The sequence below is a fragment of the Hylaeus volcanicus genome, chromosome 7 (genome assembly GCF_026283585.1).
Source record: "Hylaeus volcanicus isolate JK05 chromosome 7, UHH_iyHylVolc1.0_haploid, whole genome shotgun sequence".
Classification (NCBI taxonomy): Eukaryota; Metazoa; Arthropoda; class Insecta; order Hymenoptera; family Colletidae; genus Hylaeus; species Hylaeus volcanicus.
Genome location: NC_071982.1, coordinates 5,035,641 through 5,063,310, shown reverse-complemented (window position 1 = coordinate 5,063,310; position 27,670 = coordinate 5,035,641). Strand labels below are relative to the sequence as shown.

At 40.4% G+C, this 27,670-nt stretch overlaps 1 protein-coding gene across 3 annotated transcripts in view; it reads right to left on the bottom strand.

Moving 5' to 3' along the window:
• The window catches only part of LOC128880042 (ras-related protein Rap1), a 36,275-nt gene extending 10,345 nt beyond the window's left edge, over positions 1-25,930 (bottom strand). Inside the window, exons 1-3 of one of the 3 annotated variants that reach the window (XM_054129692.1) lie at positions 25,574-25,929; positions 25,231-25,497; positions 5,166-5,280 (exon numbers count right to left, since the gene is read on the bottom strand). The gene's annotated coding sequence lies outside the window, so the exon portion shown is untranslated. Of the gene's footprint in view, positions 1-5,165; positions 5,281-25,230 lie in introns of all 3 variants that reach the window. The other 2 variants (XM_054129691.1, XM_054129693.1) reach the window with 2 other exon arrangements.
• Between the last annotated feature and the right edge of the window lie 1,740 nt (positions 25,931-27,670).

Here is a 27,670-nt window from a genome sequence, read left to right as displayed (position 1 = left end):
AATCTTGCAAATCCTACAAGTCGTACAGAACATAGAAAATCTTGCAAGTCTTACAAGGCATTGGAAATCTTGAAGTCTTGCAAGTCCTACAAGCCATTGAAAATCTTGCAAGTCCCTCAAGTCTTACAACCCGTTAGAGATCTTATAAGTCCTGTAAGGCCCCCATGTCCAACAAGTCTTCCCAAACAATGAAAATCATTCACGTCCTGCAACTTTGTAACACCCTAACAGCCGTGAAAGTCTTGCACGTCTCAAACCCCCCTAATCTCGACCAGCTTGTAAATGTCAACTGTCTTGCCACTTTTCGAAACAATTTCAAAACATGAAACTAAGAATAATCCTCGCTAGCCCTCTTGAAGTAAACTCATCCTCCATCGATCATTGCAAGTCCTCTTATCCGCTCTAAAACATCATCCCAAATTTAGCATCATCTCCATAATCAACAACGATCCCGCGCTGGATTAGAAATCCGTTCATCGCGTCTTCGATTCGCCAGAATTTCCCCGACTTTTCCAGAGAGACGCCACGTCCATTTGCTAAATTAATACCGACGGAGCCCCTCCAGCGGCGCCTGGCTGTAATTCCTCTAACAGAGTTCAAAGTGCTGACCCCTTTATTCCCGACGTATGACGTTCACCTAGAGCTGCAACGGACCTGCTGGCCCGAGAGCATCGACGAAATTTCGTTAAAGCTAATCAATTATTTCGTTAGCGGAGCGCAGGGGGATGCAGAACTTCGTCAATCGCGGTTGTTTACGGTAACTGGCTCGCTCCTATTCGTCTATGTCGTCCAACAGCCAGCCTAGGAAAATGTTTCCATAGCGGACTCGATGGGCGAACTCGCCCAGAGGAATCCAACAAACGTGGGTTCTTGTTTTATGGTGATTCGGAACCAGGTCCCGTAGAAATGATCGAAATACATACAGTTTTTAAATTAAACGCTCTTCTTAATTAAACGTCAAGATATCGCGGTCGATAGTGGTGTCGATCAAAGCTGGTGTTAGTCACAGCTAGTCTCGATTAAAAGTAGTGTCGGTAAAAACTACTAGTGACGTTGTCGGTACTAGTGACGTTGAATTCCGTGTCGATAATAACTAGTGTCGTTGAACTCTCTGTCGGTAAAAACTAGTGTCGATAAAAGATTGATATCGGTAAAAACTAGTGTCGATGAACTCTGTGTCGGTAAAAACTAGAGTCGATAAAAATTGATGTCGGTAAAAACTATTGTCGATAAAAATGAATGTAGGTAAAAACTATTGTCGATCAAAATTCATATCGGTGAAAACTACTGTCAGTAAACTACTGGAAATTCTTCATGTCTAGAAAAAGGATTCATCGCGATACTTTCCTCGAACGTCGCTGAACCCAAAGTATTCCAGCCATCGACTTAGGCAAGGAAGACTTCCCTTCTGTCGAAGGTCTACTAAATCCTTTTCCTTCTTTTTTTTTTTTTTCTTGGTTCACTCCGCAGTGAAAGTCATCTCTCGAGCGTCAGGGTGAGAAAGCATCTCGAGGAGGAATCGATAGGCTTCGCCTCCTGCGCGGCTAATTTTTATTCGAGGAACATCCTTTACACCCGCGTGCTCGTGCATTCCGAGGTTGCAATTGTCTCGAGTGGACGTCTTGACACTGATGCGTTTAATTAAAGGCGATGAAGGTTGATCAGAGTTCATCAGAGTCGCGACGCGGGTCACGCGGAGGAGTGTCGTCGAGGAGCACGGAATCCACTTCCGGAAGCGAAGAGAAAAAGTAGAATAATGAAAAGTCTAATAAATTTCCAGACTGTGACTATGCAAAGTAATTCTTGCAATTTATGCAAATTAGTAAAATTATTTTTAAGAATCCTCCGCGTTTCCTCAGATGTTTTTGGAAAGATTAACGAAAAGTTCGTTTTATTAGAGAAAGGAATGTTCCACTCGATCGCCGGCGGCTACTTTTATGCATAATTAATTGCAAACATACAATTACGCATCAGCACGGTTAATTAGTGATACTTTAGTCACATTTTGGTAAAGTTTCGTGGATGCACAATTGTTCGCCGCGCGATTATCGTGCCCGCTCTTCTTTGCATTATTCTGGAAACCAATTAACGGTTCATTGATTCGGGAACCGCGCAATTATGAGCTTTTAGAGCACGACGAAGGTCCGATACTCTTTATGCCGGCGAAAATTGCTAGCCTAAAGCGGCCATTATTGCCGGGAAAAAGTAGGATATACTTCGCGTCGAGCTACGATCGAATATCCCTTAAGGGAACCACGGGATAATTTCATCGAATTTCCAAATTCATGATTCAATCTTCATGATAATTTTAACGTTTCCATCAATTTAATTCCTTGACATTTCCAATTCTTCGCAATTAAAATTATACCATTACAAATTGAACTAACTTTCTATTTATCTTTTATAAGTAAGGCGAAAAGGTCTTCAACTTCGTCAAATTTCTGCGATTGCAATTCCTCCTTGAAATCGATTAGAATAATTGGAAAAACTTCGCGCTGGAACAAATCGTCGCTGTCCCTTTGTGTGGAAAAAAAAAAGAAATCAACGATTGGACGACAAAACAAAAGAATTTGGTGGGAGATTAATGCGCGAGAGAATATCGAGGAATTGTTACGCGGCCGGTCTGAGAGGGACGGCGATTAAAAATGAACACCAGCCCGCGAGGCCGGCCTTTAAGAATGAAAAAGAATGGCGCGGAGCCTCGGTAAAAGCGGTGGACTACTCTATTGTGCGAAACTATGTCACAGGGACTCGGCGTTCGTAAGGTAAGAGCGAAGTGAAGAGTGCTCCTCGCCGACCATTTTTCATCTCCAAATGATTTCTGCGTCGTATCGTGCACGAAACACTTTCTGGCGACCGCGAAAGGGATGCGCGGGATCAAAGTCGGCTCGGGTGCGCGCCAAATGTTTCGGCCGGTCAGGGACGCCCTAGAATTACCCCCACTCCGGATACTCGACCAACGATTTCGTCTGCTTCGACCTTCCACGCACCGTGTGGATCTAAGCACGCGTATCTATACATTTGCGTCTTTAAAACTTGATCTTGGACGTTAAAGAAATTGCGCATTATTAATTTAGAATTTTTATCGCAAGTAATAGATGAAATTCAATCTCAGTTTTGCTTGACGCGAGCCTACGAGGTCATCTATGCGAGTTAAAATAGTTTCTTATAAGCGGGGATCTTTCACCTTCCATCGGTAAAAAGAGATCGCTTTGTATCAGTTACTATATTTACAGAATTTCTAATATTTATTCGGTACAAGAGTGCTTTTACTTATTTATTTATAAAATGCTAACTCTTCCTGAAAATTGACGCCACTACGCCTAAGATATACTTCATACGACGAGGATCAAATTTTGTCCCCAATCGTTTAATAATTTCCTCGTTCGTCTAAATCAACGACAACGAACGATATATTAATTTACGGCTCTCGCGCACGAGTAATCGTCACAGCGAATTACGCGCTCGCGGAATTCGTACGCCCCGATAAATCTGTGCGACGAATCCACGCGATAAAGGAACAACAAATCCCTGTTGAAACCTTCCTGGCCCGATTATTTATGTTAATTACGGCCGAAGGAAACAAGGTGAAACACAGGGCTCGAGACACTCGAGGATGCAATTGGCTGCACTGCAGCCCTCTTCTGCTGCAAAACAGAATTAATTCGAGTCTTTCGCGAAGGGAGGGCACGGAGGGAGGGGGGAAGAGTACTCGAGCTTCTAACGAAGTAGAATTAATGACGGAACTACCAGCTTTTCGCAACTTCGATATATCCCTTTACGAGCATGGAAAACTATACGACCAGTCGATATGCGCGTTCACGACGCGTTAGACCCTTCAATCGTAGCGATGGGTCGTTCAATAGCTCATGCAAGGGCCAATTATGCGTCTTAAGCACGGCGTAAAGAAAAAAAAATTTGAACGAGAAATTATATGCGTATGTATAGTGCTTATATATACATGTAGTACGTAGGATATATAAAAGCATATGGCAGCTCGGCGCTTTCAAGCTACAAAATCGGACGTGCCTGTGACTCGAAAGCGGGGTTGGTGTAGACTTTTTACCTTTAACCGAGGTCCAGCGCCATTTGTAGTTCTCCTTAACGAAATTAACTTCGCACAATTACAGCTGGCCCATTTTAAAGTGAATCGATAATTTTGACATTGTCACTTGAAAGCGGGGTACGCAGCGATTTTAACCTTCAATCAACAATGGTGTTCAAACCCGCGTTGGGTCGTGTTTAGGCTCATTTTTCAACGGCGAAATCTCGTGCATTTAATGTTGATACAGAGGCAAAATAATTTCTTAAAAATTAAACTCGACCATCATCGCGAATTGGAAAGCTCGAAAAAGAAGTGAAACGTTGCAATTTGCAGGAACACACAATTGGCTTTTTCAGGGTTAGGTGAACCCGGGTAAAAATTGTGTAATAGCAATATCTCCTGGGGAAAATTACTCCCGCGAGCACTTAGTAAGTACAATTTATTTCAGCGACGCGGAAATAAAAAAAATGAGAGAAATGTCGGATCAGCCAAGCGAATAAGTTGCTCTCTGCTTGTAATGTGAATACTGACTCAAGTTCCACGCCCGTGATAGAAATTGCTTTCAAGATTAAATGTTTCGAGAACCTTCCATCGCTCTGGAAAAAATGCATTTTTCTGATAAAGCCAGCATTAGTGGGGTAATTACCAACTAACAGACGTTTTTCGAAAATAATTAATAAAAACAAAAATTAAACGCAGATCAAAACTCGCGTACCGACGAAATTCTCGTAAAAGTCGAGAGATAAAAGAATTCTATACCGAATATTTGGGGAAAAATGTAGAATTTGCAAAACGGAAATGAATGCACTTTTTCTGTTCGTGAAATTCTACATAAAACATTTGAACATCCGACGATTCAACTGGAATTATTCGTGCAATGTAAAGAGACTGCGTTTTGCCGTTTTAAATTAAATTTGTCGGAAATCGATTTCGTAGGCAATATTTTGTAACTGCAGCGATAAACGTGGAAAATCGACAGGATCGAATGCATAAATATTTCCGAAGATATTCGAAATGTAAATGTTACGGTTGCTGTATAGTAAAAATTCTTTTCATCGTTGGTAAGCTACGCGGCCTGCTAATTTAGACGAGCTGGTGAAAAATTCACGGGAGGACTCACCCTCAGGAAATCCAGGAAAACGTTATCGGTAAACCACTACAGGCGTGTTCGAGTCGAGTGCCACCCCCGTTCAACCTTGCGCCCTCTTTTTGTTAATTATCGCGACGCCACTTCTCTGAAAAAAAGAGAACCATATCAAGAGATCTGACGTTAAAACATTTCGATAAAACAAGAAAAAGTGGCGCCACCAAAAATAAAAGCGAAAGCTGTGCTCGATATTCTGCGGCAACTCTAAAAAATTTTATTTCTATATCCAGCGCTTCCATCGTTGGACTCTAAAACGGTTACTTGTAAAATAATTCTTGAGAAGTTTTCGAATTTCTATCTGGATATTCTCTGGACTAGAAACGAAAACGAACACGCGAAAATAGCCAAAGAATAGATGGGTCGGATAGATTACGGTCGCGATCTTGGAGAGAAGATATCGCTAAATAGCGAGTAGCCGAACCGGAAGTAATTTTTCTACTATACTCCAGGCTTTCTGCGAATTCCAACTTCGCAGACCGGATTTAACTCGGTCCAGTAGCTTCCTATATCGCATCTTTCACGTATCACCGTCCCCTTTAGAGACGCAAAGCCCAGTGAAATTGCAATACACCAAAGGTTTTTAATTGCGATTATATCAAAGTGTATTAAAAGTACTTCGTTATATCTTCGCGAGACTATCATCGATAGATTGCTGAGATTTTCCTGAAGAAAATGAGCCCAAACACGATCCCATTCGGAGCATTTTTAAGTATACGTACTTTGATGATTTTTAGAAATGATTCAGTGACTCGAATTAAAAGTAATCCGATAGGGGCCGTGTTTGGGCTCATTTTCATCGGGAGAACATCGCGATTCGATTAATAATCCTTTCGCAAAGATACTATAGAAAATACGCAAACATTCGTATGCATCGATGAAATAAATCATTCGTTGGCTCGCCTACTCCGTTACCACGTGTCGCAATACCCGTGATCCAAACATAAAACCTCCATTCCTGGAGTAAAATCGCTACCTCGATAAAACGATCCAAGCTGCCGCGACGCGCGTCGTTATATCGAGGTATAGCTTCCTAAACAGAGTCACCGTATCGTTTCCACCCAAAGGAAGAACGGATTGACGTCGTAATTACGAGCACGGTCGAATTCATTTCGTTTCCCGTTCAACGGAAGGAAATAAAACGGCTGCCGGTAAATTAAACCGGCTGCCTGCCAGCGATCCGCGAAATGTCAAAGAAACACACTCGTCCCTGTGCGTTCCCCTGCATTCCCCCCCCCCCCTCCCGCTCTCTTCCGTCTAACCCACGCCCCCCTCCCCTCTCGCGAGAGCCATCGTGAATCTGGATTCTGAAGCAACTGGGTCAATCCGTGTCCCAGAAGCGCGGGAGTGCCTGCGGCCAATTGGTGACTCTCGGATGCCGGAAACTGTCGTCGAGAACCGGAAACCGTGATGGTATGTAAGATTGCCCCCTCCTTATCATCATCACCACCACCCCCCCGCCCCGCTGCCGGCGGAACACGGCACGCCTGCGGGACCGCTGACCCGTCGTGGATCGATGATCGCGTCCTCCCTGCGAGATATCGATCTAGAACCCCCGCGCGAATATGGCGGAATCCAATTGTTTTGAAATTGATAAATTCCGCGCGGTGAGCGTTATCCCAGACTCCCGGCTGCTTTACATATTTCCCGGTTCGACCGTCGATTGATATGTTTACGTGCTTGCGCACCGTGTACGGGATGTCCTGGAAGTAGACGCGAGATTGTAAAACTAAAACTGAAACTGAAAAAAAAAAAGAAAGAAAGAAAGAAAGAAACGTAGGAATTTATAAAGTTAGTAATTTATATGTACAGTAAAAGTTTGTTCCGACGAACAAAATTATGTTCAGTGAAGCGGATACCTGTTGAACCTCTATTATCCGAACTATCCAATAATCGCAATCCGGTTGTCCTCCAATAAACGGAGTTTTACTGTATCGGCGTGTCGAAAAGGACCTCCTAATCAATTTTTTGTGACGCTTTGCGATCCAAAAGGAATATTCACGAAGTATCCGAAGATCTGTGTAGGCGCTAAACCACCATTTCGCGGTGACGCGGCCGACACGATCTACTCTGAAAATATCTGCGCAAAATGGACGACGTGAAACTGGGTCGAAATCGAGTCGAGCGAATATTCGGCTCGACACGGGCGACGGAAATAAAATAAGGAACGCTTTTTCTAACCAGATCCCGATCGAGGCGTAGTATTCTATTCATGCGAGCCGTGGATTCCACTTGTTGGCTGAACCTCTGATGCCAGCTCGACCGAGAATGAGGAAAACTTGAGAAGTTAATTAATATTGCATCGCATTTCCCTCGGCGTCGGCTCTTCCACTGATAATTCTTTGCGGCACGACCCGATAACCGTGCCAGTAATTACGAATGCGACGGAATATAGGATCCGGATCGCCAGTGGAGCGAATTTTATCCGCGAATTGATACGACCGGAAGCGAGACGACCGGGGAAAAAAAGCAACGCGAGGCTTTCGAAAAATCTGATAAAAATTCAATCGATCGCGTACTTCGCCTCATTATTCTCCCGAAATATAACGACATCGAAGAAAATATCGATAAGGTTCGCTTTCGTAATCGCTGACACAGCTACGGGTTCACGACCCGGTGGCTGTCGCCATTGTTAAAACTCTCTGGAGCCTGAGCAGCAGCGATTGGCGCTGAAACTTGCTTCTTAACGTCGCGAAAGCGGCTCGTAATGCTTTAATGGACCCCTGACAGCGTTCTTAATTACCAGAGAGATGAAAAAGTCAATAATAATAGTCTTTCGCGAGAACAGCTTCCACGTACCGCGCCAGAACGTCGGATTACATCCGCTGCGAGCAATTTCGCTACTTTCCGAATGGAACTAGACGTCTTCGTTGATGATATGATTAATCGAGACCGGAAATCACGAATACGTAACGTTACTTTTGGCGAAATGGCCGCCGTGGAATCGGATGGAATATTTTTGGCGATGCAGAGAGGAACGATCGATTGCGTAATAATTCGATTACGCCGTTACGAATAAAACTAATTCAATTTGTCGCTTTAGAAAATTCAACGACGTAACTGCGCCGAGATTAATTCGAATCTCCGTTATGGCTCGACGGAGAGAAATTTTAAGAACTCTTGGGAGACCGTGCGTTATATTTATACGGAATGTCTCACTCGTCCTTGGCTAGTCATCCGTCACGTCGTGGTAGGGAGATCTCCGTTTGATTAGCAATGTGTTAATTTCAACGCGTCGTTGATTTCCTCGACTGCGAATAAAATACGACGAATACGAGCTTATTCGTACTAAAACGTACGTTTTTCTATACTTACGCATAAAATGTGTACTCGTGTATAAAATGAAGACTCAGCAGGCTACTTAGGACCGTCCCAAAAACGTATCCTAAATTTTTACCGACACCGGTCACGAAGGAACGGAGTATTAACGAAAATGCTGCAATTTAGTTGCTCGATCGACCAAGCAATTTCGTCGATGACGTTCCCAGGCGATTTATTGCTCGATATCGTTCGTGAATTTATTCCTGGCTGAATTTTATTTCGAGGTACTAAAAATTATTGACTGTTCTTTGTACTATTTAGTAGCTTTTGATGTCTACATCGCAAAAATGGAAGTTTTAATGTTAGGAATACGACGGTTAAAAAGTTATCGTATGTAGAGTTACTTTTGGTATGTATGATTGGTCAATCCGACGCCATATTGGCTTTCATCCATGCTCCGTTGATCGATTAGGTAGAGAATGATATTGAAATGGTGAAACACGTCACGAAAATACTGTCTGAAGAGGTTTGGAGTCTTATTGACAGAAATACGCCGAAATACACCGACTTTGCATACGAATAACTTCGAAACCGTTAGATTCCTAACATTACAACTTAGATTTATGAATTCTAGGCATAAAAAACTACTAAATGGTAAAAAAAAGTCAATAAATTCGACTGTCCAAAGAAAAGTTCAACCTTATTCCTGGCAGGATTAATTTAACGTTATAGAATCCACTCTTACTGCAGTCGTTTTCGCATTGCAGCCGTACACCTCTCTTCGTTATTAATTCGGCATTTTTATTCGCATAATTAACCTCGCAGCTAGTGTATTTTCGAGCCGTGCCTACGAGTTCAACGTGAAACGAGTTCACATGCCGCGCTCTAGGATGCATAGAGTCGCAATAATGTTTAAATTGAAAGGTATTATGCAATCGTGAGAACAAGATAAAGGCGCGTTTGCAAACGTCTGTTTACAAGTACGATTTGTGGCAATACAGTCGCTAAACATGGCACACTTGTTCCATTGAAACCTGTTATCCTGTCGTGGTATAATTAATTAACGCCTTGAATTCTTGCCAACTGCTGCAGTTTTTTTCTTTTTTTTTTTACGAAGAAAAATACTTCGAGGAGACTATATTTACGTACCGAATGACGAAAAGATAGTGTGCAAGAAATGGTTGTGGTATAATCGAGGCACGGTCGTAGAAGTGCACGAAGAATAATTCTTCGGTTTGTTATCGAGCCGAGTCAACACCGACTGTTGCGGGGGATGAAATGGAGCCTGTACCGCGTGGCACAACGAAAATACAGGTTTCCTGTGTTTCGTGTACACGGGCCTCCATTTAACATTGTTAGCGCAGCTTGTACGTACGAATCCTCGACTAGAAAGACTCTTTGACAATTTCCAGCAAAGGCTAACAAAGGAAATTCGGCAGTACACGCCGAAAGATCTGAATTTTTTGTAGAAATAAAACTCACGTGGACCTAATCCTTGGAGTTCTGGTTATTTATATTTTTGCTAATAACTTCGAAACCATGAGAGATATTGAAAAAATGTTAAATATGAAATTTAGTGGTTTTTGACGTACTATAACATCGTGGCTAGAGATCTAAAAAAAAAATTATTTTTAATAATATTTTCCCGAAAATTATTTTTTCATCAACCGATGCATAAAAATTGTGTACGCAGTTTTGTGGTCGTTTTTATGCTGTACAACTTTCGTTTAAAGAATTTTCTTCCAGCTGTTACCAAATTTGAGTAACCGTGCGATAGGTATTCTGCACCTTTCTCTTCGGAAAGAATTCTCGAGTAAAATTTGAAAAATTCATAATTCTTGATCGGATGAACGGATTTCAATGATAGAAACGGGAAACTGCGTGCCTGTAGACGAAGAATTAGAAAAAAAATTAAGCTACCGAAAGAGTCTATTTTTTGGTTCATTTTGATCGAAAAATACGTAAAAATCTGCCGAATTTTTAAAAATTCGCAGCTCTCTTAATAACGAAAATTTTGAAATGAAACTTTTTTTCGTCGTAGATCTCATGGGACCCTACGAAAAACATACAGAAAGTTTTTCTGTAAAATGAGAACCCAATTTTTTAAAAATCAAATGAGATTTTTTTAAGAATTCGCAAGGGGGTTGCCCGTCGATTTTGGTCAAAATTGAAGATTGTCTATAAAAATTATTTTTCACTTCCTCGATCAAAATGAAGCATATTTCGTTATATAACATATAGCCGCAACTTTTATTATTTACGAGAAAAAAATTCCCAAAGAAGTGAAGAAAAATGGTTTGGGGGAAAAAAGTGATCCTTTGAAAAAATATTTTAAACAAAAATTGTACGTCTCGATGAGATATAAAATTGTTGTCAAATGTATTTTTTCGAGGATTTTACGAACTTGCAATTTGTAAGACAAATCAAGTCTGAATTTTAGAAATTTCATACCTTAAACAGCACCGATGTACAAGTACTACTTGAGTGTGTTAACGAGGTCTTTCGCACAATCTAATTCCTTTCACTGGCGACTAATGACCTGTATATAATCGTCATAAATCTGCACGATCTCGGCTGTAAATGGAATCCATTCTAGTCGGACCACGCGTTGTACATTTACACACTGTTCTTTTTATAAAGGGAAAAAATCCGACAGACTCGAAAATGCGATTACTCCTCGTTGAAAATATTTAAAACGATGAATCCCTTCAAATGGCACGCTGGAGGTTTTTATGCCGCGATGACAAATGCGAAACCAGCGAATAAGGCACCTTGGCTGGTTCAGCAATGATTAAACGCTGAGAGAATCAGTTTACTCCTGACTCGTCGCGTCATAATACGGAGAATAACGTGTTCTTGAAAGACACGGCAATCCTCGTGCGACGTTACAATTAAGCTTCGCTGCCTTTGTGTCTCGAGCATTTATTTATTTTAACACACACTATGATTTTCTTTTCTTTTCTTTTGTATGACGTTTTGAGCCTCTCGACCCAGCTGTTTTCTATTTTAATTCTATTCGGTTCTATTTTAAAAAATAATTGTATTAAACTAGGGTGGGCTACAAATCAAAGGTCGTAGCCAGATGAGAAGGGACAATTTGTCTCAATTATATTCGACTACCAGATACATTCACTGGGACATATACAGGTTTTCCCAGAATTAGTGTAAGACACGGTTAAAGAATTTTCTTCCATAATGAGGGGTAGCTGAGACGATTCTGAGCGGAAAATTCCTTTGCAAAAATGTTGGATTTTGCTTCGTTTTTGAGTTATTAACGAAAAAACCACCGACCAATCACAGCGCCCGATTAGAGCGCGCTCTGCCGCCAGAGGCTGGCACAATGGCTGACCCGAGCGTCCTACTACTCGGGCGCTGTGATTGGTCGATGGTTTTTCGTTAATAACTCAAAAACGAAGCAACACTCGACATTTTTGCAAAGAAACTTTTCGTTCAGAATCGTCTCAGCTATACCCCGTTCCTGGTTCTTACACTAATTCTGGGACACGCTGTATATTTAACCATCAATTTATCTATAAAGACACTATGAATGGGAATAATGAACAGTAACTTTCTGTCTTCAGTCTTGGGTAACGATAGAATCAATCTCAGTTTTTGATCATTCGTAGGATAGTTTCTAGGAGGTAGAGGTTTAGAGGAGCTGAACCATCGTACAGAAATTTGGATAGTCTGCTGCGAACAGCTGACGCGGAAAGGGTACACACCAAGTAGGATAGTTTTACCCTATATTGGCCGGAGATTACTCGACCCTCTTAAGGGAACATTAGTTCGCGATTAACGTCTTCCGCGGAGCCCAGAAGGTGGGAGCATAAAACTGTTTGTACACACTTAACCCAGTTAAACGTGCACACAAGAAATCGATGTATCCTGCGAAGATAACCGAACAATCGTTTCCCTTATTCCACCTACTATATACTCCTTCCGATTACGATATAATTTATTTTATCGACACGTATAAAATTCGACGGAAACTATATCGTGTACAACTATATCTCGCAGGTTCGCTCGGGTGATGTTCAAAAACTGGGGAAAAAATGAAATTCCCTAAATGGAACGGTGCACAGAATCAGCGCGGCTGTTAATTAAAATAGTTTACAGAATCCGAGTTCTCCACAGTCCGGTCGGGCAAAGTTTTCAGGTGCGCGTTGCGTTAATTACGCCAGTTTACCGTGGATACCGTCGAGTCGATTCGTTCCCTCGGAAACACCCTGTCAGATATGGTTCTCAACCCCGTTTCGCGACTCGAATGAATTTCGTTCGCAGACCGACGCGACCGGGAAGCGACGCAGCCGGAGATTTCTGACTCGAGGGCGGCGAACCAATACGTCTCGGCGCTGTAGCTCAATTTTCTCGATGATTTAAACGCGAATACATAGTCTTTTTCTGCTTATATGTGATTCAGTGAACTCTAAATAGCCGACAATAACGTTGAATTTACAATTAAGGCGAACTTTTTTGTGGACCTATTAGGGGGACCAGAAAGTAATGTCGTTTCTTTTACATTAAATTCAAACAAATAAATTTATAATATGTTTTTATCTTTAATTACTTATATAATTGTCCTCGTTATCAACAACCTTCTGCCATTTAGTGTGCAAATTTTCAATACCTGATCGATAAAAATTGATTGGTACACGGTGTGCTGGTAAATAATAAGCAAGTATTCGCAATCGCAGAAACGACAATACCTTCTGGTCCCTCTAATATATTCCCAGGTGATTTTAATTCATCTATACAACGACCAGCACCTCGACAATTGAGAATCACTGCTCTAAAGCACAGTGAGGTAATTCTTTCCGACCATTTAACGCGAATTTTCTCTCTTTCCGAAAAAGAAATCTAGGATTTCTTAACAGCCACGAGAGCAATTAACACCGAACGATTATTTGGAATAATCGCGACCCAGATTAGGTATTCCATTAGACAAAGCCTTTCCTCGTCGAGCGCTCGTTTGAAATTACTCGGACAATGGTCGCCGAGGACGATGTAGTTTCGCTAAGGCTCGTCGAAGATCCGATTTTTCAAGCAATTCGGCGCGCTTTTAGAAAGACAAATTATTCGTCGGTTCGACGTTCGTTCAGAGTTCGAATAAGAAGTCATTCAAGCATTAATTGATCGGACCTGATTGCACAGGAAGTGAATCGCCTCTGCGGAGCTGGCCTCGCGGATCTGGGGCACACGTATTACGCGTTGTCGACGCTGAGGATCATTTCCAACTGCTTATTAACGAGCTAGCCTCTTTAGACGATTTGAATAAATTCAGGTAATTCGCTGGAGATGAATTTCGACCCAGATTTTGGTCCTGATGTAAATTTCAGAATGTTGCAAATGGAACCAACGAATTTATTCAACGTTAGGTTACTAAAATTAAATAGAAGCTTAGAACTTAAAGCTTAGACGAAAAGCTTATTTGCATCAAAAGTCTGCGTGTTCATTTCTGATTGTGTATCTAGCGTGTTACTATTTTTTACTATCTGTATCGTTAAGAATGATACAACTGAATAGGAGTAGATGTATTGATTTATCTATGGAGTAGTTGAAAAATACTGTAGGGAGAGTGGAACTTGCACAGCGCGCGGAGAGCAACCCTAATTAGCAGGAAGCGTTATTGTCACGGATCGAGGGAGCGTTCACGACATATTTTTCGACCCCGTATTATTTCACTTCGAGTCGCGACGAGACAACGGATCGAGGGATATAATTAACGCCTAATTAACAGTGCGATGTAATTGTCCGGCCGGCTCGCGCCTTAAGCGGGCCAATCTTAATTAGAAGTTCGAATCTCTACGCGCGATGTTCGTGTTTATTTTCCAGTGACACGGAAAGCTCGATCGCGTAGTGGTACAAATTTATCGCATTAAGAGCTAATTCTTTATATTTGTCATTGTATCTTGTCGACAGTATCATCAATGGATCGCTGAGATTTTTCTGAAGAAAATGAGCCCAAACATGATCCCATTCGGAGAATTTTTAATTATACGTACTTTGATGATTTTCTTAAATGACTCGATGACTTGAAATTCAAATGGTCCGAATGTGGCCGTGTTTAGACTCATTTTTCTTAGAAAAATCTACCAGTTCTATCGATAACACTCTCGCCTTCAATTTCAAGTCATCGAATGATTTCTAAAAATCATTGAAGTATGTACAATTAGAACTTGTCCGAATGGGGCCGTGTTTGGACTCATTTTCATAGGGAGAATCTCACGAATCCATTGGTATACCTCACATGAAGATACAATGACAAATAAGAATGTTTTATGAAAAGTGCTTTATATATTCTTTTATGATCCAGTGACGCTTTCGCTAGAATTGGTATTTAATTACACGTGTATCGAAACGAACACAGCATTCTCGTATTCTTTCGCGAAGATGACGCTTAATCGAACCTCTAATAATTTCTAATTTAGCCAATAAAGACTGCCTCGCCACTGGCGGATATAACATCTCCCGGGTGAACGCTGTGAATGCCTGCCATGTTTGATTTATTATTAGAATCTTGATTGATTTATTAGTCGAATTTTTTTTCTGGTAAACAGAACTTTGTTCGGGTAGCATCGAGCAGGCGTCGTTGCTTTTAAATAATACCTCCTAAGAGGATTTCCTCTTCGCATTTTCTTTTGACAAATTATAAAAAGAAAACGTAATGAGCAATCTTCGCTACTCGCGTTGCACCGTCCTCCTCTCTCTCTCTTCGATATTTTACTCCCGTTGAAAAATGTAAAAGGCGACCTATTCCTCTCTTGTATTTCATTTCGTAACAAACGAGGTATAACGTAACAAGCATCTCGCACGAAGACCAATATTTTGTTACATAAAACGCCACTTCCACTGACCCGTGCTATTATAATAAGAGTTTTCTTTGCACGTTGCAGAAAGGAGAAAGGGGAGAGGGAAGAGATAAGGATAGATTGCAGAAAGGTTGTAAAAAGAAGATGTATTATACAGAGGTGGGAACCCCTCGATAATGAACTCGACAATAAACCACATACTTAATAAAAAAAAAAAAGTTAAAAATTTACACGGATATTTTCTCAAATTTCTAAAAAACGGCCTGGAAAACGTCCTGGGAACGAAGTTTACTCGAGTTACTTGCAACCAAAGCCGTATTTATGTAATCCAATTGATAAACAAGACAGTATTAGATTAATTAAACCTAGTCAGTTAGATGATTGCTTTACGGTGATAGCTTTCGCGATACAAAATCGATAGTACCTACTGCTAACCGCATTAAGCTTTGCATTATCAAAATTACCATCCCTGTGCTTCGCTTAATATTATCATAGCACAGCATCTACCTATCATGGGTATTATACAGAGTGTCTGATATTCACCTAATGAGACTGATGCGTCGGAGGACTAGGAAGTCCTTTAATTGAAATGACAACGCATTATCTGTTCCCGGCGAGTACAATTTGAAAAAGAAATATACCGTGTGTTACGATATTAAATAGAAATGATACTTAAAAAATATAACAAATAACGAGTGGCTCGCGCAATATTCGAAGCCATCGCTATTTTCATTGAACGCTGCTGAACTCCCACGCGTTCAAGTCATCAGCCAAGCAAGTAAGTGGGAAGTCCCCTCTTCGATAACTGGCGGGAGATCATTGCAATTGATATTTTTTACTGATTTCACATAGAGAAAGAAAATTCAACGATTTTCAGTGACAAAATCTAGCTTCGGAAATACACTTCCCCATTTATCAATTAAATAATTTCGACATGTTTCCATCGCGATCCCATTGATCAGTGTCCCTCCGATCAACAGAACTCACTAATCAATCACCGTATCGAAAAGCCAGCAAGTCCATAGACGAAATGGAATTTCGAAAACGGACTCCAGAAAATGATCCACAAAAACAGAAGCATGTAAGCTACACTCCGACATTTACTGGTCACTCTTTTATTAACCTACGGATGCACCCGGAAAGCAGGGAATGTCTGAACGAATTTAAACTTTGATAGCGGAGACCATCTTGAAAAATTCAAGTTACTAGGAAGTACATAGTCGCGAATCCAGACGCCGAATATTTTCGGTCGAGAAAAGTGGCGACCCTTGCGCGACGATGAAATAAATTTATATAGTATTTTTATTATTATTTTTTTTTTTTTTTAATCGTTGAATAAAATTTTTCCCGTCTCCGTCGATAACGTACCGACCGAATGGAGACCCTCCTCGCTCGCTGGACAGCGCAGCAGAAAAAAATGATGGCGAAGCGAGGGACTCGATGCAAAATCGAGGGGTTATCATATCGCGTCGACAAGTCGGAACGAAAAACATGAAAAAAGATGAACGGGCTGCGCGAAGGGAACGATATCGTCGTTTCTTGGAAGCACCAGCGATGCGTTACACGGTCAGCGAAGAAAATTGTGGGGCTTACATGGCCGGTGTCATTGCGTGACGCGAAATGAGTCACGGGGTTCGTGAACCTCGTAGCGAGCAAAGGGGCTCCCTTGGACCCCTCGCCGTAAGTCATTCCGCTTCGTTGTCGAACGTTTACCTTCGTATTTCTTTTATTTCCATCCGTATCGAGACCACTGCGCCGAGAAAAACATACGTCGACCGATCTCGATGTAAATAAATGCGCGTCCTCTGGATCTCAATGGCGACGTCTAGGTTAGGTTCAAAGGCACTCGTGTTGCAGTCATTTGTTTTCCTTCGGTTAATGCGAGAAAACGATTGCAGACTAATGGCAGAACTTTCATTAGAAAATTGATCTAATCTAGATCTACGTTATAAAATTCATACATTTTTACGAAGTTGCATAACTGCGCACTTTCACCGAAACGTGTCAGTTTACATTTACTCGGTTGCACGGTTAAATTTTCGTTGCGAAATATTTCGTTTTGAAATTCTAGTTCCAATCGTCGCTAATTCGAGATTTTTAAGTACTCTGTTGGTGCAATGTTTCTTTTGTTTCGTGTACTTTTATGTTTTTTATTCTTTCTGTTTTCAAACATGGCGCCTCCAGTTGTCTCGATAAATTGAAAGACCATGCGGTGTGCTGCCATCTTGGATCGATCTTCAATTTTTTTCTTGTAACCGTTTATTTCCAAAGTTTTCGTTATCACATTAAATCTTTTATAATCGTCATTTGCGTGCCTTCATTTTCATATACCTTAACATACTCCTCAAAAAGTTATTTAATTAAATTCGGAGACAGGATTTATTTACGAAAGCATCGAACTGTAAGAGATTCACTCTTGTTCGTGCACCTTATTAGCGCAATCTTTCTCGCACGATCGCGTCTGACTTATTGTTAGGATGATTCATGGCTTTCGACGCGTTTCTGCACAGGAAATACGCCGATAAGACGTTCCTTGGTTATAAAGCCCGTCGAAAAATGTAGAAAAACACTCGCAAGCATCTTTCGATTCGCCAAGTCGGTAGACCTTCCGCTCCACGTCGCAATTAAAAATTAAACGCTGTTAGGGAGAAATTCGCGCGCGCTGGCTCGTCGCTAACGAGGTCAGATTTACGTAACCGTATCCTCGATTTTCACGATTCGCGTTTCGCTCGATAACGACACTATCGAAAGCGTTTGGAACCTTTCGAACCATGAAAACGCCGGTGAAAATAATTCCACGTTCCCGAAATCCTGCTCAAAAAAAAAATCTGGAAATCTGGCTGAGACAATTTTCGAATTTTCGATGCAGCGATAGAACCAATGAAATGACGTATCCATTAGTACTGACACGTATCAGTTCCCAAGCATCGTGTTACGCTATCGAACAGGCATCGAAGTAATTGATCGTTCGGTAACATGGATTTGCTGACATTTCTCCTGACATCGGTACAATACAAACAACAGATATCATTGAGCCGTCAACAAGGGAACGGTGAAGGTAGTTTTTGGTTTCTCATGCGCATCCCATGATTGGTTTCGTAACGATATTCCTGGGGACCACCCATGACAGTTAGCCACCTCTCTTAAGCTGGCAGGACCAAATCAACAGAAGTACTTATTTAGTACTAATTTGTACCACCAACAATAATTTTGTACCTCGTGTCGTTTTTGAAAAAATCGTGGCGCTTAATATTAAGCTAGCATGACCACACGTCAAAATGAATAAAAATGAAAAAATTAAAATGGATACATTTAGCGCTGAATTTGTATTAATTTCTACCGCCAAAAGAAATTTTGTACCTGTTACCGTTTACAAAAAAATCGTGGCGTAGCTAGCTTAATATTAATATTACGATTTTCTTGAAATCGGTAACAGGTACAACATTTCTTTTGGTGGTACAAATTAGTACAAATTCAGTACTAAATGTATTCGCTTTGATTTTTTCATTTATATTAATTTTTAACATTTTCAGCCATTAGCTTAACGTTAAACTATCAGCCCCACGATTTTCTTGAAAACGGTATCGGGTACAAAATTTCTTTTGGTGGTACAAATTAGTACAAATTCAGTACTAAATGTATCCGCTTTGATTTTGTCATTTATATTAATTTTAAACATTTTCAACCACTAGCTTAACGTTAAACTATCAGCCCCACGATTTTCTTGAAAACGGTACCAGGTACAAAATTTCTTTTGGTGGTACAAATTAGTACAAATTCAGTACTAAATGTATTCGCTTTGATTTTCTCATTTTTATTAATTTTGACGTGTGATATCCTTTAATTAAAATGATAACGCATCATCTGTTCCGGCGAGTACAATTTTAAAAAGAAATATACTGAGTGTTACGATATTAAATAGAAATGATACTAAAAAAATATAACAAATAACGAGTGCCTCGCGCAATAGTACAATAAGTGCAAAATAAGTATTAAATATTCCACTAAGTCCGATATGATTCTGCTGATTTGGTCCTGCCAGCTTAAGAGAGGTCAGTTAGCCCTCCCTTTGCGGTCGCGTAATGCGTACCAGTCGCCTCACTGAAATATCCGTCATTAGCGAATTTAAACCACTGAATTTGTTTTAAAGAATTGAGAAATACAATGTCTGGCGCAACGGAGGGGCGTGGCTGAGGAAGGATAGACGGAGTGATGGGAGGAGCCGGACGGCATCCTGGGGGGTAACTAAATGGTGGGAGAGAGGGGTCTGTGACCTTGAGTGGCCAATGTTTTCTACTCACGAGCAATTACACGAGGGTCCAACCGAGATCCACGCATAACAAGGTATCAGATTCCTCTGCCGCGTCAAATCGATACTTGGCGGTGTATCATCGTCGCGCAGAACGTAACGAAATCGTATTGACTCCTGCAGTCTGAGGTGTCGGGCTCAGAGTCACGGCGAGTATTCTTTTCACGGTGAGTCATTCATGCCAGATTAAATCCAGATTTGCGTTGCCCTTGAGGTAATCGTCTTCGGCAGGGTCTTCGCGGAGGTGTTCACATTTCCAAACGTGACTATTCCGTTACTTTTCCTTTGAAAATGTCGACTTCGAATAAAGCATGAAATATCGCGAAAATCAGAAAGAATTTGGATCTCTGTTATCATATATTTGAGAGACATGGCGGCAAATTAGTTGGAGTATGACCCGTTGACGACCTTGAGCAGTCAATTCAACTTGCGCCTACCAGTTCAAGTGTTTAAAGCGACATTCACAAAGGAAATTGAATACGACGATCGATAAACTGCTGACTCGACATCTGTGGGTTACCAAATGCACGATAAAACGTTCTGGCGTCGCACACGTGCATTTTCCCGTGTCGCTCGAGCAACAGTATAATCATAGCGTCACGATGGCTTAAATATTCGCATGACAATTGATGCAGTCGAAACCTCGATTGTTTATTAAAATGTATACCTGACTTTAAAGATAGCGATCGAGTAGTCGGAATAGCGGACTAGTTCAAACGTTCGAAACCAATAGCGCCAACATGGGGTCTACTAGTGGTGCCACTAGTTCACGTGCTCGTTGTGCGCTGAAACGTCGTTGGTGTCCCAGCACGATTTAAAGCGACGTTTACAACGGAAATTGAGCACGAGTTTCGATAAACTGCTGACTCGGGAACCGTGGGATGTCAATTGAGGGATACAAAGCTCCGACGACATACACGTGCACTTTTTCCAATTGCAGCGTCGCGATCCAGCACGTAGCCCGGGTTAATCTGAAACTATCGATTACAGAGCATAACGCGTGCATCTATATCAAGACTTTTAGCGGCGAACGACGACGTATCGCCCATTGAAATATACCCCAGAAGTGCCACGAGCGGTTTATATACATACACGCATATCTGGGAGCCTCCATAACCGTTTAAACGAACGCTTGTAATTTAGTGTCCTTCGTTCGGTCCCTGCAATGGACGCCTTGATACTGATACGGAAGAAATGCAATTTCAGCTTTCAGCGTGTGTCTTTCTCTCTTCTTTTTGTCCGCCACGTTCGGATATTAACTTCCACCTTGAAATACTCGATTCCATTTTCATTCGACCGGGTATAAAACCCCATTGTTTGTTAATATTCAGCTGGATGATATGTATCTTTCAATTTTCGGAAATGGAACTGAATTCGCTTTGTGAAATTAATTTGTTTATCGAGCTTGACTCTTTGCCAACTCGAATAATTAATACGTTAATACGCTAAATGTAACTAACGATGCAACCGAATCGTGTCAGAGCGATTAATATTGTGGTAAACAATGCAAAAACAATGCGGATGTGACGCGATAGGCTGTCCTTACGTCATTTCTCGCATAGCGAGCGTTACAAATGGTTGCGTTACTTTATGAGTCATTCTCGCTTCGCAAAGTGAACGTAATAGTAATTTTGCACGGAACTATCTGCATAACAACCACAAATATCAATTTTAGGTTATTAAAACTCATTCTGGTCTTACGACAAGCTCCATATATATATTTATCAATATGTATATGAAGCCATTATTGTTCTTGTTTCGTGAAAGTTAACGTATTCGCAGCAATGAAATTTCGATTTCAAGAAAAGGCCATTTTACAAATTTGAATTTATCGTACAGATACAACTCATCCTCGCGATATCTACAGCAACACCCTAAGGTCGATATTTATCGCAATCAGCGTACATTGCGATACGCAATGAAATCATCGGAATTTCAAGTACAGGATGCGTAGAGTCTACTTCTCGAATATATAATGATATAATTAAATAAATGTAAAATATGAGTATACAATTATACAGGGTGTTCGGGCTATTACTAGCCAGCGTCTTTCTCGCAAATGTTACATATGACACAAAAATGAAAGAGGAGAAATTTATACCGTTTTTTGTGCGCAATGTAACCAGGTATATAGATATTACGTTAAGAATATTTTCAAGTAATAAAGTGAAATTACTCGTTACCTATGAGGTTTAGGGCTAATAAAGGTCAATACTTTTTTATTTACAATTCGATACTCTACCATACTTTTGTATAAAAAGTATATCACTCCATTTAAAAAACTGAAGGTCATCTTCATTTCTTAGAAAAGAGTATAAATACGAAAGACTTATCTACCTGGTTAAATTGCACATAAAAAACAGTATCACTTTTTCCTCTTTCAGTTTTTTGCCATATGTATCATTTACGAGAAAAACGCTGGCTAGTAATATAGCCTGAACGCCCTGTATATACAGACGAAATTAGATTTTGCTAAAATTGGAGAATATCGAATATAATATTTTCCATGTTGAAAATGTTAAGAGCGAATTAACAAACTGTAAAATGATCGTTATAATCGCATAACGGCTTGTGAAATAATGAAACTTATAGGAAGTAACGTTGGAAACGAGAGTGGCGAAGGTGCCAAGTTATCAGAAGCAACGCAGATAACGAGTTGGGAAGCCGTTGGGTGGCTAACCCAACACGCACTTTCCACAAAAAGGATATAGTTAAAAAAAAAAACTAATAATAATGGCAAGAACGATATTAAACGTCAAACAAGAAGTCGAACCAAGTGAATTCCTTAATCCAGTGTTTCTCAAACTTAGAAGATAAAGTGCATGCTATGTGTATAGTGAAATTAAAAAAATCCTACGGTGTCGTAAACCGTAGAGTTGGAAAAATATTGGGGACTAGTGAGAATTGTTTTGTAACGATATCTCGATCTCGAATGCATAAAATTCGAGGCATATTTAATACCCTTATCGAAGGGGTGAAAGTGTAGTTTGAGAAACACTGCCTAAAGTATCGCGAATAGAGAACGCACCAATCAGATTCCACGAAAGCAAGTCACTAAACACGCGCCGGATTTGTACATTCGAGGCGATTAGTGTTTATCATTTATCTCGTCATAACAAACGGTACAGGGAATCCAGTATAAAAAAACAGTTTTCTTCTATGTACACGTTTAAAATACGCTAAGTTAATTTTACGTATTAAGCGTGAAAATTAATTTACGTACAAGAAGACTAATACACTTCATGCTTTGTAATGCCCATCAGGTTGAGACTGACATAAGTTGTGTATTCAGACTCGTTTTAATGGAGGTTCGTTTGAGGGTTCGTACGCTCGGTATTTTAATCTAACAAAATAAGTCAAATATATGAATTTCTACTCGAAGTAGAATAGTAAATATAAAAGCACAAAATTAATGTACATAGAATCGCGAAGTGAAGAACAAATCACTCGCGGTGCCAGAAATTTACAGGTCACGTGACCCGACAACATTGTATTCTTTGCCATAGCGATTCACCGACAATAATCAGCCACGCTTTCAGCTCCGTCGTTGAACCGTGTCGAAAACGTATTCAAGCAGCTTAATCGTTACAAATATGTTTGTCGCGCAATTATTTGACATCGAACAACAAATCCATTGATCCCGATAGCCATTCTTTCGGAATTGTGATTTTCGGTACTCGTATTTTTATCCGAGATGAAATTTCATCCATCTCGATCTCCCCCCCATCGTTGCTTCTAGGCGCGAGAAAAACAAATCTTCGAGACGCAAGCGTTGCACGTTGTGCCTGGTTTCTTTCTTCTCGAGTCACTTCCTGCGCAGCAGTGACTCACGTGAATCACCGTTGAGCCAGGAAGACGAAACGGGGAAAGTGTTTGAGGCTGTGTAACCACAGCTGAGTAAAATTTCAAATGGAAATATTTAGTATTTCAAAATGGCAAGGGTAAGTTTAATACTAAAATACATAAATACATGTTCAAGTTCAATTCTCATTAGAAAGTTAAGTGATTAAATAGAGAATAAAATACTAAAATACGTAAACCATTTATAGATTGGATTATCATCTGCCTGGAATGTTGAGTGCTTCCATTTTTTCTTATAATTCGAGTACTAATTTTTATTTAAGGGGTTAGTCGCAGTCAGGAAAATGAAAACGGACACTTTCTTGTGTGTTTTTTTTAAAAGTATTAAATAATAATTTTTATTAACGAAATTTAAATATATGACAAAATATATCTTGAAGAACTATAAACAAATTTTTGTTTTAAAAAAGGGTTAATTCATTTCGTCATAACAAGCGATGGTGCGGGTGGCCACTTTGTTTGCGGTGAGCAAGATTTCTTCAAACTGGTACACCTGAAAACAAAAATAAAGGTAGATTTGGAGAATATATTAGACTAACGAGTCCCTGATCGAAGGATTTTGGAAAAAATTAATTCAAAACAGAATGACGCACATTTGAAGTTGAAGTTCAATTTTCATCAGAAAATTAAGTGTTTAAATAGAGAATAAAAAGAAAAGTATATAAGAAAATAAAATATCCTTCGATCGGGGACCCGTTAGTCTAATATATTCTCTAAATCTACCTTTAGTTTTGTTTTCAGGTGCACCAGTTTGAAGAAATCTTGCTCACCCCAAACCAAGTGGTCACCCACGCCATCGCCTGTTATGACAAAATGAATTAACCTTTTTTTAAAACAAAAATTCTTTTATAGTTCTTCAAGATATGCTTTGTGACATATTTACATTTCATTAACCAAAATTATTATTTAATAATTTAAAAAAAAACACACAAGAAAGTGTCCATTTTCATTTTCCTGGCTGCGACTGACCCCTTAACGAGAAATATTTGAATAGTCATTTATCTTTGACTCGTTCTTTAAAATTTGTATCTAGATAAGAATATTCTCCACACCTCCGATAACAGCTTATCCAAATAATTGTTCAGCGAATAAATATCGCGAAGAAATCGTTATATAGGATTTCTATTTACGTTTTATAGCTCGAATAAAATTCTGCCAATTTTTGCATCGGATACATGGAAATAAGAATGGTATCCGACTTTGTTTGCAGTGTACCAGACTTGGAGCTAAAATAACCTATTCGAAACGCGTACTTCAGCCAGGTTAGCCGAGAAGCTTCTGCTTTTCGCGCGAACGAAACGACTGGTTTATCTAAACTACACGATAAGCCGGTCTGACGAGATAGACGAACCTAACCTGGACGAAAACTTGGTTCCTTTTCGGGCATCGAGAGCCTCGAGGCACCATTTGACACGAGAAAACGTTCATCGAGGAACGAGTACGCCAGCGATAGAACAACGCGAAAATATTTAAGGTTATAAAGCCACGGGATAATCGAAGATTATCCACGATAACCGAGGTTCTACCGTGCATTCAGAATTTTCTAATCAATTTTTTCACGTAGCCAGAAGAGAAATGCAGAAAAAATTGAATGCAAAATTACGTTCGACGGCAATATTTGATATTCGAAACACGAAATTCGAAAACAACCGGGAAAGTAAAACGCGCGGGCGGCCACCGTGCATGATTTCCGGCGGCGTTTGCCTGGCGTGCCACGCCACAAAGACCTCACGGGGGGGTTGGACGGTGTTCTTTTTTTAGAAGCCACATATCCCTATAGAGACATCGGCTTTCCCCTTACCTAGGCGCCTTCAAAATATTCGTCGAATCCGTTCAGCGTACTCGACAATCCCCGTGCACTTGGAGTCTAACGGCCCTCTGTCGCACTCTTTCCGTCCCTTTCTTCCTCGCGCACTCCTTCGTTCACTATCTCTGTCCCTCTTTCTCTCCTATGTCTCGCCGTCTTTCTCTGCGGCCCACTATATCCCAATCTACAGAGATTCTCCGGCGATTACTCGCTTCCTACTCCTGTGCTCGGTTCGTCGTCCCGTCGGCGTAGCGGACACATCTGAAACCCAAGGGGAGGATCCGGTGGACTTGGCGCACCGTGTGCGATGCCACGAAACGAAAATAAAGAAACGAACGTGTCACTGGCCCGAGAAATTCCGCACTGGACGAAGAGTCTCGCGCGGCACGGCGCGGCGCGGGTGCACCAAAGCTCTCCTCGGGGGGCACGGTCCTCCTTTCGGTCGCCTCGAACAGCCGATACTCACTGGCCTCAAGGCACCCGTTCACACACCACTCGGGATAACCTCTGTCCTGGACCCACGGTTCTCTCCACCGTGGACGGTTCGCGTTGTACGTTATCCCACGATTTCGCAGCACTCTTCGCCGAAAAACCAGCACGACACCAACCCACGATTCTACCGTTATCTAGGGCGATGCCTCTCTGCTGCGAGCCGCTTTGCCTTCTGTCCGTGACTATGCGCGATCGCGAGCTGCGCAGATGGCGTGCACGCTGGGACGAAAGCTACGCACGTCTGCTTTATCTACCGACGGCCGTCCGCCATTTTAACCAGTCGTAGCTTCTGATTGGCGCTCGCGATATATTGTCCTTTTTCGCGAGAGCTATTTTCATGAAACGTAAAGTTACGACTATTTAGCTGTTAATTTCGTTTTCACGTGCAGTCGTGACGTTTAATGCTAACAACAAGACGATTGATAAACAATTAAAAGTTACGAGTTTACGTCGCTTGTTCTGGCGCTGCGAACGCTTGAAAAACAAAACTAACGTCACGGTGACGTTATACGCAGCAAAAGTACAGACTTTTCGAACTGTTTTCCCGCTTAAACTTCAATCTAGTACGGTTAAATAAGATACAGAATTAATATTATAATCTGTTTTTTTTTAATACACGACCGAAATGAAAAACTTGTGCGCATTCCGCATCAGTGGAATGTTAAAATAAAGTTTCGAATGATTTTGTTACGAATTCAAATTTAGTAGCAATGCTATGGAAAAGGCGCCAAAAATGTGCAGTTTGGAGGAAGTTATGCAAACACGGGACACGTACAACGTTAGTTTCCAAAAGACAGGAAGATACGTCACGATTAGTATTCGGTTTAAAAACATTTTGTACGAGTCACCTTAATATCACTTTCGAATTACACAAAATCATAACGGGCTTTTAGTGGCATCTCAATAACGTTTCTTGTCTAGAAAAGTGTTCGTAGTCGTATACAAATGTTCTTCGCGGCATTCTTTCTTGCTTCGACGGTACGATAGTTCAGTTCGTTGTATTTGAGTTTTGAGAGTTGATTGTTATTTCTGTAATGACATATGGAACGAGTATTCGTTTTTGTCAAATGTCGAATAGTGGAAATACTGGTTCTGTTCTTACAAAATTTGTATTATCTGGATGAGACGAAGCTGTGAGATTGGTAAGTTTTGTTCTTATTCTGTATCAATTTTTATATTCAACGTAACATATTCGAAGAAAACAAGCTCAGGAAAGATGTTTTTATCTCATTTTCAAACTATCTCTCGTGCTAAATAAGATATTTCGATGTTCTTTAAAATAGACGAATTAAATGTTTTCGATTCGTATAAAAATTTGATAAAAAGAAATGTTTTTCAATTTATAAAGAATCGACATTATCGAATTAACGTTCACATTGGAATTTTACTTTCTTTTATCTATATCTTACATATTAAACTGTTGAACCTGTGATATGCTCGGCATCTATTGTGTGTAGATACATACATGCACATAATTTTCACACTTATACAAATCGTGTGCAATGTACATCCATTTTGTGCGCACATATAAATGCTATCTTGAAATAAAGCATTTAAGTACACCACAAAATATTTTATAATATCCAACAGTCATCAGAAATTAAAATCATTTAAAAACACGCTCTAACTAAAATTTATTAAAGATATAAATTATAACCGAGCATCCCACGAATACTGTTCATCCTGTCTCATGATACAATTTTAACGGTGCATTTTGATTTTTATGAAATATTTACATTCTTTGTTCTCGCAATACTATAAATTAGTCATTATTTCTATTGTAATCGTAAGGTTAGAAGTTTGAAACTTTCACGGTATATTTGAGGTTATCTAGGATGCAACGCCATAATTCTGTCATTTGCATAACCACCAAATTCATTTTTATTTTTCTGGTATAGATATACCAACTGCGGAGTAATGAATTAAATTTTTGTTTTGTACG